We start from the raw sequence: 14,941 nt of genomic DNA, 5'->3' as shown, positions 1-14,941 counted from the left end.
GACTAATAAATAAACATGGACAACCATGCCCCTTTACAGATCACCATACACTAAACTTAACAATACCGGGTATTTCTTGCCCCTCATTATCGTTGCCAATTGTTACAATTTTCCTGTGTGCGTGAAGCATCTCCACCATGAGTGTAATAATATTAGTTCATGACTTTAAACCTTCATTCACCCACTTCATCTGGATTGAATGGAATGGAAGATTTTGAAATCATCAGTAAAAATCCCTACTTCTGAGTTTAAGATGGAGGAAAGGTCTTTAATGGAGTTGCTCACAATGGTCCAGTGCAGGACGCTACTTTGAGGAAATCTGGCAGCATTGAGATCATTGGTTTCCAGCAATCCCACCATCTTCTTTTATGCTAAAGATAGACACAAAATGCTGGAGTAACTCAGCGGGTCAGGCATCATCTCTGGTGAAAAGGAATAGGAGGCGTTTTGGGTCAGAACCCCTCTTCAGACTTCTTCTATGCCAGCCACAGCAACAAGCCCCATGTTTACTCCATGTTTCCATGAAACAACAATCAGGAAAATACCTCCCCATAGTCAGAGGCAATTTCTTTGACATCACATCTGGAATTAATCTTCTCTGCCTACATTTGGACCAAGGTGAGATGATGTTTGTGGTAGTATGAGCCTCGTAAGTACTTTACTGTTGACCAAGTGTCACAAATGGCATAGTGGGCACAGCTGGTAGATCTACTGACTCACAGCGCCAGACACCCGGGTTCAATCCGGTGCTGTCTGTGTGGAGTTTGCATGTTCTCTCCGTGACCAAGTGGGTTTCCTCCAGCTCCCCACCCTCGACCCTCTCCCCACATCACAATGTCGTGCGTGTAGGCAGACTAATTGGCCACTGTAAATTTCCCCTGGCGTGTGGGAGAGTGGGAGAATCTGGGGGGAGTTAAACTTAATGAAAGTGGATTAGTGTAATTGAATGGGTGAAGGGTGGCGTGCACTCGGTGGGCTGAAGGGCTTATTTTCATGCTGCATTCCTCTATGATTCTAAGTGTCACTTGATAGCGTTGTTGAAGCCACTTTGCATTACTTTGATCATTGAAAGCAGGCTGTTGGAGTGATAATTGTCTGCCGTTGATTCTCCCTGCCTTTGTGTGAAGGTTTTGGGCTATTTATACCTTGTCAGGTGGATGACATCCTTGCAGCATGCCTGCACTAGATTTCCTGGAAGCAGTGTGAATTTTGGAGCACATTGCTTTAGTACTGTCTATGTAGGCCACCAACATTTGTTCTATCTAATTATCTCATTCATTTCCAGTTATCAAATGAATGATTTGAAATGACTAAAGACAGTCACCTATTTGTTGTTTGGAGAAGGGTCTCGACCCAAAACGTCACCCATTCCTTTTTTTCCAGAGATGCAGCCTGTCATGCTGTTACTCCAGCAATTTCTGTCTATCTTCGGTGTAAACCAGCATCTGCAGTTCCTTCCAACCTATTTATTGGTGTTGGAGATGGTCCAGAGGAAGTTTAGGAGAATGATCCCAGGAATGATTGGGTTAATGTACGATGAGCATTTGACAGCATTGGGCCTGCACTCGCTGGAGTTTAGAAGGATGAGAGGGAACTACATTGAAACTTTCTGAATAGTGAAAGGCCAGGATCGAGTGAATCTGGAGAGGATGTTTCCACTAGTGGGAGAGTTCAGGGCCAGAGGCCATAGCCTCAGAATAAAAGGATTAGGAAAAGAGACGAGGAGGAACTTCTTTGGTCAGAGGGTGGTGAATCTTTGGAATTCATTGCCATAGACATGTATTTTTAAAGCGGAGATTGACAGATTCTTGATTAGTACGAGTGTCAGGGGTTCTGAGGAGAAGTCAGGGGAATGGGGTTGAGAGGGAAAGATAGATCAGCCATGATTGAATGGCAGAGTAGACTCGAAGGGCCGAATGGCCTAATTCTGCTCCTATGATTTATGAACTTATGAACTTATTCATTGCCAATCACTCGGTCTAGTATAAGAAAATAACTGCAGATGCTGGTACAAATCGAAGGTATTTATTCACAAAATGCTGGAGTAACTCAGCAGGTCAGGCAGCATCTCGGGAGAGAAGGAATGGGTGACGTTTCGGGTCGAGACCCGAAGGGTCTGAAGAAGGGTCTCGACCTGAAACGTCACCCATTCCTTCTCACTCGGTCTAGTATTATTGATCTCCTCATGGCTCTTTATCCCTCCAGGAGGAATCCTGTGAAGGACATCCTTTAACATGGGGAGGCTGACAAATGGAAGATCAGCACACAGTCCTTGACAGAGGGTATGGACTCTACGATGGTTGGGAGTCTCTCCCTGCTGAAGCCTTTTTCAGCCATTGCAATACTCCACCTACTGGCCGGCCTCCATCCTACACCTGTTCCACCATTGAGATCTTCTTGGGCCACACTTTATCAGGAACCCCACGCTCAACATGCCTGCCATGGGCAACCCTACCAGTGGCACAAATCTCCAGAGTTTAACTCTCAGTATCTAACGTGCATGTAGTCCTCCCCACCATGACAAGGTGGTGACAAGTTATTGTAAGGACTTCAGGGTGACACTGAGATGAATCAACCACTCAGGAATTTCTGGTTCAAAATGGTGGCAAGTATTCTGGGTGGAAAATGTGGCTCATGCCAATCTTCCTTCTCCATGTGCAAGGCTAACCTCGGAGCAAGGCAAGGACTGCATTGTTAATGGTTAGACTTTAAAGTTGCAATATGGTAATGGAATTTGTATCTTCTCCCTTTGACCGCGTGGGTTTTCTCGAGGTGTTACGGTTTCCTCCCACACTCCAAAGACGTACAGGTTTGCAGGTTAATTGGCTTTGGTTAAGTTGTAAATTATCCCTAGTGTGTAGGGTAGTGCCTGTGTACAGGGTGATCGATGTTTAACGCAGACTCGGTGGGTCGAAGGCCCTGTTTCCAGGCTGTATCTCTAAAGTCTAAAGTGTGGGAACATACACAATGGCAGCGTGGACAAGTGAAGGGTGGAGACCAATCTGTTTCCCGTTGAATAGTTAATGGTCAGATAACTGTTTACACCTTTTATTAGGTGCAATGATATCAAGAAATGTTTTGTTAATTCCCTTTAAGTCCTTACGGTATAGATGAAAGGATTACATGCTTTCTTAAGGAAACCTTGAAGTGCTTCTTATTCAATTATCGTACAAGGTCACATTCTACTCCTGGATTTAACACAGCAGAGCTGTTGATGTGAGTTTATTGGTTTTCAGATTATCAAGAAAATGAAATAATATCAGTTGAAATGAAAACAAAATCCTGATTTGACACAGGGTGCGAGGAGAGGTACTTCAGACAATACAAGCAAGTGAAGACCAATGAACAAGGAGCAAACAGGAGGTAGAAACAAAGAACTACAGATGCTGGTTTCCCAAGGAAGGATACAAAATGCTGAGGAGGAAATATGGCTATGGGATTTTGGTGGGACAGTACCAGTCTGACATATGAAACATTATCTTGTGTAACTTGAAGGGAAAGTCGGAAGATTCCATGCTGACCAAAAGATGTCAGCAAGAAAGAGAATAAATCTTTTTAGAGAAATAAAACAAGAGTTTAAGGGCAGCACAGTGGTACAGCGGTAGAGTTGCTGCCTCACAGCGCCAGGGACCCGGGTTCGACCCTGACTACGGGTACTGTTTGTATGAAGTATGTGTGTTCTCCCTGTGACCATGTGTATTTTCTTTTGGGTGCTCCAGTTTCCTCCCACACTTCAAAGCCATACAGGTTTGTAGGCTAATTGGCTTCCATAGGTTGTAAAAAAAAATTGTCCCCAATGTGTGCAGGTTAGTGTATGTGGTGATCGCTGGTTGGAACAGACTGGGTGGGCTGAAGAGCCTGTATCTCTAAAATCTGGTCTAATGTTTATTGCAGAAATGGATACAAAGTCTCCAAGTGAAAAGGAGAAGCAAGTCAACGTAAGGGGTCAAAATGTCTCTTATTTATCACATCAAGAAATAACTACATCTCCAGAGACTCAGTCACCTTTAAGAATCTAAGACATTGGACAGGTACATGGATAGGAAAGTTTTAAAAGGATGTGGGCAGGCAGGCAGGCAGGTGGGACTAGTGTAGATGGGGCATCTTGATCGGCACTGGCAAGTCTCCGTGCTGTATGAATCTATGACTCTATCTGAGAAGAGAATGGACTGAATCCCTCATTGTTGTATTACACCAATGAGGGAGAAGCCGTGTGATATCTGTGTAAATGAGTCACATGAGTGTCTGAGATAAATGTGTCATTTGTGAATAATTAATTAATTGATCATGAAGGGCGGCAAGGAGGCACAGCGGTTGAGTTGCTGCCTTACAGCATCATCGAGCCGGGTTCAATACTGACTACGGGTGATGTCTGTACAGAGTTTGTACGTTCTTCCTGTGACCCACGTGGTTTTCCCCGGGTGTGGCTTCCTCCTACACTCCAAAGACGTACAGGTTTCTAGGTTAATTGGCTTTGGTAAAAATTGTAAATTATCCCTAGTGTGTAGGATAGTGGTTGTGTGCGGGGAATGTTGGTCGGCATGGACAAGGGTGGGCCGCAAGGCCTGTTTCCGCACTGTATCTCTAAACTAAACTAAACTAAACTAAGTGGTCTGTTATTCCTCTTGGAAAACATTTCCTTCCGGAGATGCACTGTGCTCTTGTGGTTTTCAGTTTTCAATTCCATTTGCAGAGCTTGTCACTTGGCTTCTGATATGCTCAAATTATCAATTAAACCACAGTCACGTTGGGTCCAACTTTAATAGAAATATGTCAGACTATCAGACCATCTACAGAAACACTTCAAAGGTGGCAGGTGTATTCTACCTGAATCACTGAAACCGCAAGGTCAAATCTTTAATACTGTCCTTAAATTATGCAATGTTCCTAAAAAGCTTCTTGACAATCTATATCCAGTTTGTATTACTACCTTACATCGCTCATTAGAGGAATAAGAAAGCACTTTGCAGTTAATGGATTAATTTTCATCTGTAGTTAAAACAATTTGCTGGACAACTGTGCAAGAAAGCTTGCACAGTTTATGAGATGAGTGGCCATTTTATAAGTAGTTTAGAAATATTACTTGATAGATTAATGTTGGGCAGGTTATTAAGAAATCTCCCCACTCTTCGCTACTTTGGTTTTAAGATTTAATTTGTAAAATGGCACTTCATTATTGAAGTGAAGAGTCAGCTGAGATCATGTGCTCAATTCTAGTGTTCGGATTTATGTCCATACGACCAGGCTCTGAATGGGCGGACCACAAAAAGTTACAATTGGAAAGCATGTTTGCACAAAGTAAAGTAAACTTGCCAACTCCTTTTCTTTTCGACTAGACAGGTAAGACAGTCCCATGTGCATTACTACTGTACAATCTTATGTACAAGAACAAATGTTGCCTGCCAGTCATTTATGGTACATGTGGCTGCTTTATGTTGGAAGATTGACTCCATGCATAGGAATTGGGGTGGCACCATGATGCAGCAGTAGAGTTGCTGCCTTTCAGTGCCAGAGACCCGGGTTCGATCCTGACTATGGGAGCTGTCTGTAAGGAGTTTGCACGTTCTCCCTGTAACTGCGTGGGTCTCCTCCGGGTGCTCCAGTTTCCTCCCACATCTCAAAGACGTGCAGGTTTGTAGGTTATTTGTCCTCTGTAAATTGTCCTTAGTGCGTGGGATAGAATCAGAGTACGAATGATCGGTGATCGGCATGGATTTGGTGGGCCGAAGGGCTTGTTTCCACGCTGTATCTCTAAACTAAACTAAACTAAACTAAAATTGCATTTCTGTGTAATGTAGTTTATGGACCTTGTGTTATCATGTCAAGAAAATGGAATTATTCTTTACATGGATACAATTGGGGGACAATAAAAAAGGCAGGTCATAAGATCATAAGTGATTGGAGCAGAATTAGGCCATTTGGCCTACTCCGCCAGTCAATCACGCCTGATCTATCTTTCATTCTCAACCCCATTCTCCTGACTTTTTCCCATAGCCCCTGACACCCTTACTAATCAAGAATCTTTTCATCTCCGCCTTAAAAATACCCATTGACTTGCACTCCACAGCCGTCTGTGGCAATGAATTCCATGGATCCACCACCCTCTCACTAAAGAAATTCCTCCTCATCTCTTTTCCAAATCCTTTTATTCTGAGGCCTCCTCATCCACTCTATCCAGGCCTTTCACTAGTCGGAAAGTTTCAAATGAGGTTCCCCCTCATCCTTCTAAAATAAATAAGTGAAATAAAAACAGAAAATGCAGGAAATGCTGAGCAGTTCAGACAACATCAATGGGATGAGAAACAGAGTTTACACTTCACGTTGAAAACCCTTCATCGGATTTAGGGCGGCACAGTGGCACAGCAGTAGAGTCGCTGCCTTGCAGGGTCAGGGGTTCGATCCTGACTATGGTTTCCATGCTATCTCTCTAACAGTGAACAGAAGCAAAGAGAGAGTGAGGACATAGACGAAAGACAGTAGGCAAAAGAATGTAGGGTTTGCTGAATGCAGAACAGACAAGCTTGCCCAACAGGTCAGGCATTCCCAAAGACATCCCCCTTCCTTTTTATCCTGTTAAACTCCCTCTGGGAGTGGATGACTTGCCCAGCCTGCCAACTGCAAGGAATCCTCTCAATTTACCCTTGTTGCTTTCCCAAAGCTGACAGCACAGGGCACAACCCTCTGCCAGGTTAGTTCTTCATTTCAATTTGATGGGAAGGAAGGTCAAAAAATTGGACCGTAAATATTTGTAATTTAATGGACAATTTGAGCAGATCAGAAGGCAGGTGGGAAACTCTGCAGATGGAAGTGAAAACTAAAATTCACAAGAGCACGGTGCGCCTACAGAAGGAAATGGTTTCCATGGGAGTCATCAGGGGGATAACAAAGCACTTCATGGTCAAAAGGGTGTGGTGGTTGGTGTATGGTGAGAAGGAGTGACAGGCAAACCTTATATTCCCATTGGCATCTGCTGCAGGACAGATGCATTGCCCATTGGGGAGCTGGGATAAAACTTGCTTCTGAATATAGAGATATAAAAACTATCCACAGGCAGGGTGCACTAGTTCCTCTCTGATACACTGGAGACTTAAGAATGCCATGGTAGGATATCATGATAGGCATGCAAAATTAAGTTCACATTTGAGTTCACATGCTCAGGATTTTTTTTTTTTTGCCTTGTTATCTAACAAGACTCACTTTCAGGAACTTACTTGAAGTGTTAGGTTGATGGGACTGGTGTTGTCCATCGATTTCAAAGGGAACGGCAAGTGCTCAACTATTCACAAGTAAGTCACAGACTTACACAATCTGCAGTAAAGGACACAAAGTGCTGGATTAACTCAGCGGGATGGGCAGCATCTCTGGAGAACATGAATAGGTGCCGTTTCGAGTCGACACCCTTCTTCAGATTGAGTCTCAACCCGAAACGTCACCTATCCATGTTCTCCAGAGATGCTGCCTGACCCGTTGAGTTACTCCAACATTTTGTGCTCTTTTGTGTAAACCAGCATTTGCAGTTCCTTGTTTCTCCATTGAAACTCCCTTGGTATTGGGGGGGGGGGGGGGCATAGTCGGGGGGGTAGTGGGTGGGGGGGGTTAGTGGGGGGGGTAGTGGGGGGTGTATTGGGGGGTAGTGGGTGGGGGGGTAGTGGGGGGGGGTAGTGGGGGTATTGGGGGGGATAGTGGGGGTGTTAGTGGGGGGGTAGTGGGGGGGGTAGTGGGAAGGGTAGTGGGGGGGTATTGGGGGGTAGTGGGGGAGGGCAGCAATATTCATGGCAACAATGCAATTGAAGTTTTTATTTTTTTTAATCAAATTTAATTTTTGAGTGATGTGGAGCTGAAAATTTTAAGGCTCCACAAGGAGATATCTTTGCACAAAACTGCAACTACAACAGTAGTTCCCAACGGGAGATGCCAGCAACCCTTTCTTCACCCACTCACTATCTGCCCAACAACTCACCCAGAGTTGGATTTCCATTAGATTCAATAGTTGAAATAAAACTTGGCCTTATTTTTGCATTTCACTTACTCCGTGCTTGCAGAGAAAAACTGGTTCAAAGTCAAAATGGAAACACAAGCGCCTTTCTGCTATAATTCTTTTTTAATGGGATTTGTGTGAAATTTTAAAGCAATTTTACAACGGTTGTCACAAAACTGATTTCCATAAAGTATTGTAAAAGCACTGCTCTACATATGCCTTGCTTTAGCTGAATCCAAGTGGATAATTCATGTATTTTTCAAAACCATTTTTATTCATTGTTCAACTATGTGAGTGTTCTGTGCTTGAAGGTAAAACATGGTGCCAAACAACATCAGGATTGCAGCTCTTATATTGTTACTACTACTAAATCCCTCGAATTATAGAACAATGTCATTAGTAAGATTACTTCTTTTTGTGCCTTTGTGCTAATAAATTGGATTTCACCCTTCTTTGGCACATTTACAGTTTGTTAAGTGTGACACTGATATCCAGTCCCATTTCCTGCTCATAAACATCAGGAAGCTGATCAAAAATTTAATATTTAATTTTTAAGGCGGAAATTGACAGATACCTGATTGGCAAGGGGTTTCAAAGGGCACGGGGAGAAGGCAGGAGAATGGAGTTTAGAGGAAAAGATAGATCACCCATGATTGAATGGTGGAGTAGACTCCATGGGCTGAATAGCCTACTTCTAACTTATGAACATGAAAAATGTAATAAAGAGGAAAGTATACACTAAGATAGTACTGTGGGGTTCCCAAAGGAAATCGCATGAGGAACTCCCAAAGAACTGTACTACTCTCTACTTCCTTGAGCAGGCTAGGACTCTATTTTTGAAGAGCAGGAGGATGAGGGGTGATCTTATAGAAGTGTACAAAATCGGGAGAGGTATAGATCAGGTAAACACACATCTGGCTTAGAGTTGGGGAATTGAGAACTAGAGGAACTAGGTTTCAGGTGAGGGTGGCAAAGATCTAATAGGAACCTGAGAGGTAACTTTCTTTACACAAAGGATGGTGGGTGTATGATATGAGCTGCCAGAGGAGGTAGTTGAGGCAGGTACTATCGCAACATTTAAGGAACATTTAGACAGGGTGCACATAACTTAAAAAGTCTGGACAAAGGTTCAAAAGCCTTAAGAACTGAGGCTGGCAGATGACATAGACACAAAGAAAAAGAATAGCTTCAGATTGGAATAGCTGAAATAGTTTCAGATTGGAATCCTTCATCAGACCGAAAATAGAGATAATAATAATAATAATAATAATGTATTTTATTTATATAGCGCTTTTCATATACTCAAAGACGCTTTACAGAGATTTAGAGAACATAGGGAAATGAATAAATAGATAAATAAGTAAATAAATAAACGAACAGAGAAAGGAGACAGAGGGTGAGGTGACCTTCAGTGGTTGTCATGTGGAATAGTCATGTGAAGTCAAGTGGTTGAAGGCAGTACTGAACAGGTGAGACTTCAGCGATGTTTTGAATGTGGTGAGTGTGGAGGAGTCTCTAACGGTTTGGGGTAGTGAGTTCCGTAGGGTGGGAGCAGCGATGGAGAAAGCCCTGTCCCCCCAGGATCTGAGTTTGGTCCGGATGTGGGGGGATAGGAGATTGGCAGCAGCAGAGCGGAGGGTGCAGGTGGGAGTGTGCCTGTGGAGGAGGTCAGTCAGGTAGGATGGGGCCAGGTTATGGAGGGCTTTGTATGTTATGAGGAGGATTTTGTACTGGATTCTCTGGGGGATGGGGAGCCAGTGGAATTTGTAAAGGACGGGGGTGATATGGTCACGGATCGGGGTGTGGGTGAGTAGACGGGCAGCGGAGTTTTGAATGTATTGAAGTTTACTGATGATTTTTGAGGGTGCGCCATAGAGGAAGGAGGCTGTTGCAGTAGTCCAGACGGGAGGTGATGAAGGCGTGGAGAGGGTTTCTGCAGCTGTGGAGGAGAGGGATGGACGGAGACGGGCAATGTTTTTGAGGTGGAAGAAGGCTGTCTTTGTGATGTGTTTGATGTGTTTGTCGAAGGAGAGGGTTTGATCAAAGATGATTCCAAGATTCCGGATGTGAGGTGAGGTGGATACTGGGAGATGGTGGGGGTGGAGGGGGGGGGGGGAGTAGGGGGAGGGGGGGGGGGAGTAGGGGGAGGGGGGGAGTAGGGGGAGGGGGGGGGGGAAATAAACCGGAGGTGAGAAGAGGCCAGAACAATTTAGGGCCGTCAACTGATGACCTCAGAAAGGGTGGAGCCCATAATGGCCCATTGTTAGCTGGGGAAGATGTGATAACAAGTGGGATGCAAGGATGCGACCAGTGGGACTGGTAGGACGATTAGGGTGGGGGAGGAGATGGGGGCGAGGGGGGAAAAGAGAGGGGAGGGGAGAGAATGCAGGAGTATCAGAATAGAGACCCTGAAAACTGATGCATTTTTAGTGATCTCGCCAATTTTTCGTTCAGTGAAGGTGAAGATGAAGATGATAGAATTGCTGCCAAAAGCTACAGTGGATGGTGGTCTAGTGGGAGAGGTGGGGAGAGGAAGAAATTCAAGTTCAATTCTATCCTGCATATGACCGTCTATAGAAATATATATATATATATATTTGTGTGTGTGTATGTGTATATACATACATATATACATTCTGCTGGAAGTAAGAATTTCATTGTTCTGTTTGGGACATATAACAATAAAACACTCTTGACTCTTGATGCTTCTTCTGAGCAGATGGTATTGGAGTGAGTGGAGTTCATTTGGTGTTGACCAAGACCAGATTTTTTGCAGCATAGCTCTAGATGATGAAACCAAAAGTGACAAGGTGTCAAGTGTGCACGAGATATATCGGTGTGAACACTGACATCATGTATCAAAAATATTAGTCTTGGGAAAAAATATCCCGTGCTTGTGTTTAACGATGGTATGACAGTATAAGAGTTGTGGGGTCTGTTGCTTCCTTCAAATGTAATGCAGAATCTGCTTAAACCTTGTAGATATTGCCGCAACTGAAGCATCTCAATAGATTTCATATCTAAATTCAGGGCCAGACAATAATTTAGAAGCATCAATGCATTACTATTAAACTTAAAAGATAGGCTTGCTTTAAAAGCATGGGCAGCTGTTAAAATCTCAGTCCAGCACTGGGCTTTAGTTTATTCAGTAAACCAGAATCTTAATATGGACAATTGCTTAATCACTTTCTACAGATTTAAAGGTCAGCCTCCTACTTCTATTCTAAATACTTAGTGCTGCATGCAGTCTCATTTATATAATTATTGTTGTGTAGCTTCTGTAGGGTTACAAACACCTAAACATCGATTCAAGCGTCTTTTTGGTTAAAAGAAATAATGATTTAAAAAAAAAAGATTTATGAAATGAGAATTAATTCAGCCAATTTGAAAAGTGTGGAAGTGGATTTCATTCACTTACAAATATAACATAATGTTAAAAATCTATTTATTGAACAGCACAAAATGCAAATGAAATCCATAAAGACTAAGAGAATTTTATTTCACAGCATTATCATCGGAAAAATATAACAGCATATATGTCAAAAATTAGTTAATTTTGAAAATTATCTTGCTTTCTGCATATATGTATATATATGATATATATATATATGTGTGTGTGTGCGTGTGTGCAGAATATGAAAATATATATATGTATATATACATACACAGACACACACACGTATATATATATAGACGTTTATATTCTACGTGTGTGTCTGTATGTATGTGTGTATATATATATATATATATATATATATATATATATATATATATATATATATATATATATATATAAATTGGACACACGTATATATTTACACATATATACACACACACACACACATCTTATAAAGCTTTAATGCCTTCTTTGTCCTCCTAATACTCTCCCTTTACTAGCGTTGCCTGAGGACACACCTTACAACAGCAGCATACTTCCAGGTCTCCAATAATGTAGGTCTTGGCTGTCTGCCAGAAGGCACACAACCAACTTTTCTTTCCCTCCCACTGGGAGGCGTCTGCCCTCAGCTGGGATGTGTTTTCCAATATAATTAGAAACCAGAGACATAAAATAGAGTTTATTGCAGTTGTCTGTTTTCCTTTATATGTCTACCTGTACACAGAAAGGTCAGTGCTCCAGAATGACCATTCTGTGATGCACGACCGTGTGGGTTAGTTACACTTTTTTTTTACATGCCATGGCAACTAATTTCTGAAGATGGCAGCTAAAAATATCTTCCAAACAAAAATGAAATATTGATTATACTTAATTATGTAAATGGGAGAAAATTACATTTTATTCATGCCTAAAATATCCAAGTTGAAATCAAATTGGACTAAGCAGGTGTCAAAACTGCCTTTCCTATTTAAGTATGTATAATGCTGATAGTTGTCAGATTGTAGGACATTAAAGGTTTAAGCACAGATTGTTATGAAGTAATTCTTTAAGCCCCAATGTATGTAGTGTCAGTGGACGAGAGAGGGCAAAATAAGAGGCGGATCGATAGCTGACCAATGTCATCATATACTACACATTCTGGTTCAAGTTGGCATTACTAAGTTGGCAAAAATAAATGTGAAGCATGGCTACTCCTGGCTGTCTGTGGGCCAAGACTTCTTGGAAAACCATTTGGAGATCAGCATTAGATTTACAGCTTTGCAAATGTTTAATGATTAACATCCTCAATAGATTCAAAGTGAATGAATGATTTCGAGTACGGAAACCTACAATAAATATTTTATCTATTTTGTTCTGATTAATTTAGAATGTTGCACAGAACAAAACCACTTGATAATTCAGAAATAATTCATCTTGCTTTTGAGAAGACATATAGGTACGCCAGCACACAAAGGCGATCATGTTATTTTGTTTTTGCATGGAAAACTGATATGATGACTTGATCATATTTAAATGACACATTTGGCCTATTGTGTAACAAAAGCTCATCACAAAGCACAAAGGTTTACATCATCAAAATGATTCAGAAATGATGATGCTAATTCCCTAGAGGGCTGCCAACCCACTTTCCTCCAGATACAGAGAACACTCCCTACATCCATCGCTTTACAGGAATAACAATTACGTTGTAATACAATTAAGATTGCCCAGAAGTCAGCCTTTTATTGTCTTTCTGGGCAGTCTTTTTGCAGTCGTAAAAGGAATGAATAATAAACTTTTCTATTTGATCAATCAAAAGCCTTACCCTACTTACTTACTAATAGACACTGCAGATATTAGGAACTCTTTAAAAATTCAGTAGTTATCATGATGTTTAGGTGTTTCGAACTATTGCTGTTGTCCACCTAGCCTTATATATAACCTAGTGCGTGTGTATACCCTAGTGTGTGCATAAATGAATATATATGGTGCTTCAAACTATTGCTGTGTGCCTTATATATATGTGTGCGTGCGGGTGTATATGCATATACACTGAATTTTTAAGTTCCTAATATCTGCAGTGTGTATTAGTAAGTAGGTGGGGTAAGGCTATATATATATATATATATATATATATATATATATATACTTCTATACAAGGAAGTGGATGTGCGTGTGTGTACACATATATATATATATATATATATATATATATATGCACACACTTCCTAGTATAGAACAAAGCTTTTCTGCAAAGCCATATTAGCTGAGCAGTTAAAGCCTATTTAGTGGAATTACAATAGACTACTAAAATACTATCTTTCCAAATTGTTTCTGCAGAATACATTGTACAGAGTCCCTGCACAAATGATTTAAGTGTTCCTATCTAGCAATTTGATTTGTGTGTGTTATTACATTAAAAAAATATACAAATTATCTTTTTAGTTTTAAATTCCTGCTTTTAGAAAGGGAGGTTTTTTTCCTGCAATTTACAAATTAAATTTTGAAAGAGATTTAGGAGGGTTGATATTTCTACAATAGTGCATCTCTCTTAGCAAATCTGATTTCGGAGATAATATCGCCTGATTTTTGGGTGAGGCAGTGGATGCACTTTGAAGAATATTGGCAGCATTAGATTCTAAATTTAATTTTGCCTTATCCTTCAGTTTCAAATTAATTTTGCTATAATTCAATTATATCATTACAGACAGCATTGATTAATGAAACCTCTATTGTATATTCTAAATGAAACTTTAAAAAAATCAAATAAAAGACAAGAAAGCATTCATTCTATTCTGTAAATCCACCGAGTCAGAATATTCAGGTTAACTTGAAAGTTGATCTTTTCAAGAATATCTCACTACTTTTTCAACATAATTATTGTAAAAATACAATAATTGGTTGCCAATTGTGGGTATTTAATCCAGCAATCCATTAACTAGACTGAGACATATAAGAGTGTCGCTCATGCTGTGATCACCCATCCAAATCCTCATTTTAAAGTTGGCATAGGTCACCAGTCCACAAGATGCTTTACCCAAAAATCTTATTGTCTTCGCAACACTTGCAAAGATTATTGTATCATACAGCAGAATGGTGGTAGTGATATTCCTTCCATGTCAAATTAAAATTAAGAATTGAACATCCTTTCACATGTTCCTGGGCATTGTTCTTTGTTTTCTTCAATTCATTTTCATCACCCTTAAAATGTTTAGGGTTTAAGTGTAAAACAATCTTTTTTTTTTTCATGCATTTACAATTAAAAACGATCCTGTATGTTAAATAAAATTTCTGCACACAAAGAGTTTGGAAAGACTCCACCACAAGGACCAGTATACTAGGTGCCACTCCCAAAGCTAGACATCTGCAGCCAAACAGTATGATCACAGGTTGAAATTCCAGTGCAAGATTCAGCTAATTAGCTGAAAATCTGCCCATTTAAAAAAAAAACATTCTCTGTCCATCCCGATTAATACAGGAACGCAATATCCATGAATACTATTTTTTTTTCCTGGTTAAAGCAGCAGCAATTGCCTTTGTACAAAACTGTGGAATTGTTTTAGGTACATTTGTTCTAATTCTTAGTT

The 14,941-nt window shown here is 41.0% G+C and overlaps 1 protein-coding gene across 2 annotated transcripts in view; it reads right to left on the bottom strand.

The window, feature by feature from the left end:
* The window catches only part of gap43 (growth associated protein 43), a 199,226-nt gene that overhangs the window by 102,349 nt on the left and 81,936 nt on the right, over positions 1 to 14,941 (bottom strand). The window lies entirely within an intron of this gene.

The sequence above is a fragment of the Rhinoraja longicauda genome, chromosome 12 (assembly GCF_053455715.1).
Source record: "Rhinoraja longicauda isolate Sanriku21f chromosome 12, sRhiLon1.1, whole genome shotgun sequence".
NCBI lineage: Eukaryota > Metazoa > Chordata > Chondrichthyes > Rajiformes > Arhynchobatidae > Rhinoraja > Rhinoraja longicauda.
The sequence above is the reverse complement of the archived record's forward strand: the minus strand, read 5'-3'. Positions and strand labels throughout refer to the sequence as shown.